The 6,643-nt window shown below is 41.1% G+C and overlaps 1 protein-coding gene across 1 annotated transcript in view; it reads right to left on the bottom strand.

The window, feature by feature from the left end:
• LOC132589219 (cytosolic phospholipase A2 epsilon-like) overlaps positions 1-3,021 on the bottom strand; it is a 42,863-nt gene extending 39,842 nt beyond the window's left edge. The window contains exon 1 of the mRNA XM_060261905.1: positions 2,963-3,021. The gene's annotated coding sequence lies outside the window, so the exon portion shown is untranslated. The remainder of the gene's footprint in view (positions 1-2,962) is intronic.
• Positions 3,022-6,643: the final 3,622 nt, after the last annotated feature.

Raw genomic sequence — 6,643 nt, forward strand, 5'->3', positions numbered from 1 at the left:
ATGGGCCCACAAGGGGGTGTCATTTTTTAATTTTGCCCCCATCAAAAAACATGTAGATCCGGTCCTTACAAAGTTTTGTTTCCCTTCTGTGAGTGTTTGGAGACGAGAGCAGTATGTGCCTGCCCTCTTTCTTTCCCTCAACATCCTGTTCCAGCTCCTTTAGAATTAACAAGGATCTTCCCTGATTTGTTTGCGTGTGTCTGCATGTTGGGAGTGAAAGCCGTGCCTTCCCTGTTTCTCCCCCTCCTGTTCCAGCACCTTTAAGTTCCACAAAGATCTTCTGTGAGTGTTTCTGTGTGTTTGTGTGTTGGAGGTGGGAGAAGGATGTGCCTGTCCTCTTTCTCCCCCTGGGCATTCTGTTCCAGCTCCTTTAAAATCAACAAAGATCTTCTGTGATTTGTCTGTGTGTGTGTGTGTTTTGTATGAGGGGGTGGGAGTTATGCCTACTTTCTTTCTCCCCTTCAACTTCCAGTTCCTTTAAAATCAACAAAGATTTTCCCTGAGTGAGTGAGTGAGTGAGTGAGTGAGTGAGTGTGTGTCTGAGGTGGAAGGGGGCTGTGCCAGCCATTCTTCCCCCTCCTCCTGAGTGTCCTTTTTGATCCAGTAGCACCTTTAGGATCAACAATGTAGTAGTTGTCAGGAAAAATGCTACAACAATGTTTTATTTCCTTTCCCTGAATGAGTGTTTGTGTGTGTGTGTGTGTGTGTATGTGTGTGTGTGTGTGGTGGCAGGCTATGAGCATGGATGGTAATTGTTTCAGCATATTTGGCTGTGTTCATTATTATTCTGCATTTTTTAAATTCTGAATTCTGAATGCATTTCACTTGTGGTTTGTGCATTTGAATTTGCTAATTGGACTGGCATATTGTGTGCCCTCTCGGCTGCCAGAAATAGCTATTGAGAATGCACCATATAAAGTGATATTATCCAGGTGCCTTTATTTTTAATATGCTTTTTTGGTTCTGTCCAAAGAAGAATTTATTTTCTAGCCATTGTAAATTTAGTATCCAGTGATGCAACCAGTCTTCTAGGGAAAACCAAAAAAAACCCAGAACGCCCCAAGGTATGAACAGTAATTCTGTTCATCCTTGTCAAGAGTCTAATCTTTTTTTTTTTTTTTTTTTTGCAGCTGAGTCTCCTAGTACTACAGGAGAGAGGGGACACTTTAAATTATACATAGAAGAGGAAAGTTTTATTTCAAAATCTCATCCTCACTCCCTACTATTTCATTACCAATGAAATTAACCTTTAAACTATTAGAACAATTGGTTTTCCTTTTAAAATGCTTAAGGGATAGTAATTACATGTTAAACTGTAGATGGAAATAAAAAGTGTAACTGAAGAGCAACAGTTTTCAAGCCATTCTTCCATTTACTTCAACGGTATATTGGGTACTGTGTTAAGACCATTACTACTGCTTGAACTTAACGAAGTTTTATAAAGCATTGGATTTCATTAGGGCTTTACTATGTCATCTTTTTCTCAAGATTTCACTGTCTCAGGGAACTCAGCAGTTCCTCTTCTTGCTGTCTTAGCAGTGCATACAAAGTTGTGACTTCTCTGTCCATAGAATGAGAACAGAACTAATAGGAGGGCTCATTCTGTAAGCTGATGTCTAACTTGCATTCTTTGATTTCTTTGCTAAGTGTTCATCTCCATATTTCTGAATACTATTTATAAAACATACAGGGCTACTTCAACTCTGGTTTGGTGGTTTTAGGGTACCAAATGAACAAGGGAGTCTTGGGGGGAGGAGAAGGTGACAGGCATGGCTTATATCTTTTGTCACCTCACAGCCCATTTTTTTCCAATAGCCAACAAAGATATTCCACAGCCATTTGGAGCTGGGGAGGGGGGAGAGAGACAGTCAATCAGTTTTGCTATTCAGAAACCAAAAAAAAGAACTACCTGTGTAGCTGGAAATTTCTTTCAGTTTTCTCAGCATCAATTAGTTCCTAATGCCCTCAAACACAAACCTCTGTGCAGTTTTCAGTACACCTTGCCTGGTTAGCAAAAGAAATTGCTGCAGTGAAGAATACAAGCAAAGCTCCTGCTGTGCAAGGAGTAGTTCTTTCCCTTCATATTATGTACCCATCCTTTGGATCCTAACCTTAAAAGAGTAAAGTCGAACCTAGATTGCTGGACCAGGGTCTCGGAGACCTGGGTTTGAATTTCCACCCTGCCAAGGAAGCTTGCTGGGTAACATTGGAATACTCTCAACCTCTGATGGAAGCAGCTTCGGTTTCCATTAAAAGTAGAGTATAAATTAGGATTGCCAGCCTGCAGGTGATGGCTGGAGATTTCCTGCTATTACAACAAAGGTTTGCGGATCAGAAATCAATGTAAGGTGAGAAATTTAAATTTGGAAGGAGGAAATGACACCACAGGAAGGCATTTGGGTGCAGTGTGCTGGAAGTGACATCATTGGAAGGGGTGGAGCTTGGGAAGTGGCATCACTTGAACTTTGACCTGGATGTGAAATCACAGGGCATGACATCACAAAAGTGACATCATGTCCTTACTCCTGGCTCCATCCCCAAAGTTTCCTGGCTCCACCCTCAAAATCCCCAGATATTTCCTGAGTCAGACTTGGCAACCCTAATATAATGCCATTCAAAGAGATTTTAAAGCAATGGCTCCCAGACGGGGCAGTACTGCCCCCATCACAGTGGGATTACCTAGGGGGTGATAAGAAACTAGGGGGGTGGCAGGAGGGTGATGAAGGCAGACACCTTCATATGCATTGTTCACTTATTTACAATTGATCAGGACAGAGCCTTTAAAGGTATTTTAGTATATTAAACTTTATATATTATAGTATATTATATAGTATATTATATGTTGTTATCACCTTCTACTACTTTCCAAACTCCAATGTAGACAGAGACATGATTGGCAAGTGCAGCATTTCCCCACACATACAATAATGAAAACTCACATATAAACAATACTTAATCTTACTTTTCTTTGTCTTCCACCTTTGTCTTCTACACACTTCTACTTTTAAGCAGCAAAGTTCCCGAGACTACAAAAAAAAAAAACCCAAGGTGGGCTCCCTTCAGCTTTTCACAGATGAAATTAGGTCACACGTATGTACTTTAAACTAAGTTACATCTCTGTTCTCACATTAATGCTCTCCAGCATTTTAAAAAAATGCTAGGAATCTTTCTCTAAATGCAGAACACTGTACATTTATTTACTCAGCAAAAACCAGTTTTGCCCTGGTGTAAAAGCAGACTATGTTTAGTCTTATGCATAAAGAAATACTAAACTTGACTTAACTACTAGAAGAACATAGTTGTCCCCAACTTCAAAGTGTCAAAATAAACATTTCCAGTGGGTTAACAGACTGTTCTACATGGTTCCTTAGTGCTCATGAGAGTGCAAGTATATGCACAGGTTCTCACTAGAGTAACCACGCAAACAAAGTGATGCTCAAAATTTTACAACAAAGACTCTTACAATATATGGAACAAGAAATGCCAGATGTTCAAGCTGGATTCAGAAAAGGAAGAGCATACCAGAGAATTTCAGTAGAAAATCAGTTTGTGTTTTATAGAGTACAGCAAAGCTTTTGACTGTGTGGATCATGAAAAGCTATGGATAGTTTTTAAAGAAATGGGTGGGTCATGTACAATCTGGATAGATTCCATTTTGGCAAAGATGTCACACAAGGATGTATATTATTGCCCTATTTATTCAATCTATATGTAGAACATATCAAAAGGAAAGCTGGATTAAATTTAGATTAAGGTGAAGTAAAAACTGGTGGAAGGAATATTTACTACCTGAGATATGCAAATTATACCACATTACTGATAGAAAATAGTAATGATTTGAAATGACTACTAATGAAGTCTAAAAGAGAGCATATCAAAGCACAAGGACAAGGAAGACAAAATAATGGCTACTGAGGAATTGCACAATTATAAGGCTGACAATGAAGAAACTGAAATTGTTTTCTATTCCTTGGCTCTATCATCAATCAAAAGGGAGACTGCAATCAAGAAATGAGGAGATTAAGATTGGGAAAGGCAGCCATGAAGGAACTAGAAAAGATCCTTAAATGGAAGGAAGTGTCACAGGAGACCAAGATCAAAATAATTCAGAGTATGGCATTCTCCTATGGATGTGAAAGTTGAAGAAAGATGAGCTGAAGAAAATTTATTCATTTAAAATATCATGTTGGAGGAGAGTTTTATGGACTCAGTAGACTGCCAAAAAGACAAGCAAGTGGATTCTAGATAAAATCAAACCTGAAATCTCACTAGAAGCTAAAATGACTAGACTGAGGCTACTGTACTTTGGTTATATCATGAGAACACAAGAGAATAATACTAGGAAAAGTTGAAGGCAGTGGGAAAAGAGGGCAATCTGACATGAGATGGACTGACTCAATATAGGAAGTCAAAGTCTTCAGTCTTCAAGAGCAAAGCCTTTTGATGACAGGACATTTTGGAGACCATTAATTCATAGGGTCACCATAAGCTTTACTTAATTAGTTTAATTCATTCATTTGTATCCTGCTTTTCTCCCCAGTGGGGATCCAAAACTACTTACATCATTCTCTTTTCCTTCATTTTATCATCACAACAACCCAGTGACATGGGTTGGGTTAAAAGTGTGTGACCCACTCACCCAAGGTCACCTAACAAGCTTCCATAGCATGACCCAAGATCACCCAACAAGCTTCCATAGCATGCACAGGAAGTCAAAAGCAGGTCTCCCAAATACTAGTCCAACACTCTTAACCAATATACCACACTGGCTCTCAAAAAGCAGATAGAGGAAGCAACCTGACAGCACATAATATACATGCTCACTAGAGACAAGATGCTATATCCTCTGTTCAAATATTTAACCCGGGGATGGAGCTAAAGGCTCCCAAGCACCTCTAGCAATTTACATTAGGAAAAAAAATTAAAGTCACTCTCTAAAGATGCCAGAAAATACGAATCAGTCCATCTCTTGTCAGATCGCCCTCTTTTCCTACTGCCTTCAACTTTTCCTAGTATTCGGCAGTGCTGCTGTTGTTAGACCTATCGGCTGCGTTCGATACGGTCGACCACCGGTTACTGACCTGCCGCCTTGCAATGGCTTTCCTCTTTCCTGGAGGGTCGGGGACAAAGAGTGGCGATTGGAGGAGAGCTATCCCAGAGATACCCACTTAATTGTGGGGTGCCTAAGGGGGCAGTGCTCTCCCCGATGTTGTTTAATATCTACATGCGCCCCCTTGCCCAGATCGCCCAGAGATATGGGCTGGGTTGCCATCAGTACACTGATGACACCCAGCTCTATCTACTGATGGACGACTGGCCTGCCGATGTCCCAAAAAATCTGGACCAGGCTCTGCAAGCCATGGCAGGCTGGCTCAGGCTGAGTGGGTTGAAGTTGAATCCAACGAAGACAGAGATCCTGTGCCTGGGCCATGGTGGTCTAGGAAGGGAAATTCCCCTACTGGTCTTTGACGGTGCGCCACTGAAAACAGTGCGCAGGGTCAAGAGCCTGAGGGTACTACTGGAGCCTTCCTTGTCAATGGAGGCCCAGATAGCAGTCACTGCTAAATCTGTCTTTTTTCATCTGAGACGGGCGAGGCAGTTGGCTCCCTTCTGGAGCACAATGACCTGGCAACAGTGATCCATGCAACTGTCACCTTGAGGTTAGACTACTGTAATACCCTCTACATGGGGCTACCCCTGTGCCAGACCTGGAAACTGCAGCTAGTGCAGAACGCAGCAGCCAGACTGTTAATGGGGCTCCCTAAGTGGGAGCAAAAATGGCCTGGGCTGTGGGAACTGCATTGGCTGCCAATTGTGTACCGGATCCAGTACAAGGTGCTGGTTACTACCTTTAAAGCCCTATATGGCCGAGGACCTGCCTATCTTAGGGACCGTCTCTCCCCATATGTTCCCCAGAGAGTGCTTTGATCTAGCTCCCAAAATCTGCTGACAATCCCTGGGCCGAAGGAGGTCAAATTAAAAACAACAGGAGATAGGGCCTTCTCAGTTACATCACCCCGTTGGTGGAAGCAGCTACCAGAGGAGGTGTGGGCCTTGCGGGACATTAACCAGTTCCGTCAGGCCTGTAAGACCGTCCTCTTCCAGCTGGCTTTTTAATGTGGAAGTAGTATTCCATCTCTATGCAAGCTATGTTATATGTGTAGCACCAAACTGATCTGTGTTTTAAATTTGTTTTATTGATGTTCTGTTTTTATGTTTTAATGGGGTAATTTGTTTCTTTATTATCTGATTACTGGAAATATTGTATTTATATTATGTTATGTTATATAAGCCGCCCTGAGCCTGCTTCGGCGGGGAGGGCGGGATATAAATTAAAAATTATTATTATTATTATTATTATTATTATTATTATTATTATTATTATTATTATTATTATTATTAATTACTTTCCATTTATATCCCGCCCTCTCCGCAAGCGGACTCAGGGCGGCTTACAACATCATAAAAAAAAAATCAATCCAATAAAACGTATAAAACCATAATTTACATCAACTTTAAAACCATTCTATAGCGCTATTTCAGTCCAGTATAGGCGGTATTGACTTCTCAACTATGATCGCCAGCATTCTGTAGAATGTCCGGTGGCAGCCCTTTTTCAATCAAACCGCAAAAGCCTGTTTAA

The sequence above is a fragment of the Heteronotia binoei genome, chromosome 21 (assembly GCF_032191835.1).
Source record: "Heteronotia binoei isolate CCM8104 ecotype False Entrance Well chromosome 21, APGP_CSIRO_Hbin_v1, whole genome shotgun sequence".
Lineage (NCBI taxonomy): Eukaryota > Metazoa > Chordata > Lepidosauria > Squamata > Gekkonidae > Heteronotia > Heteronotia binoei.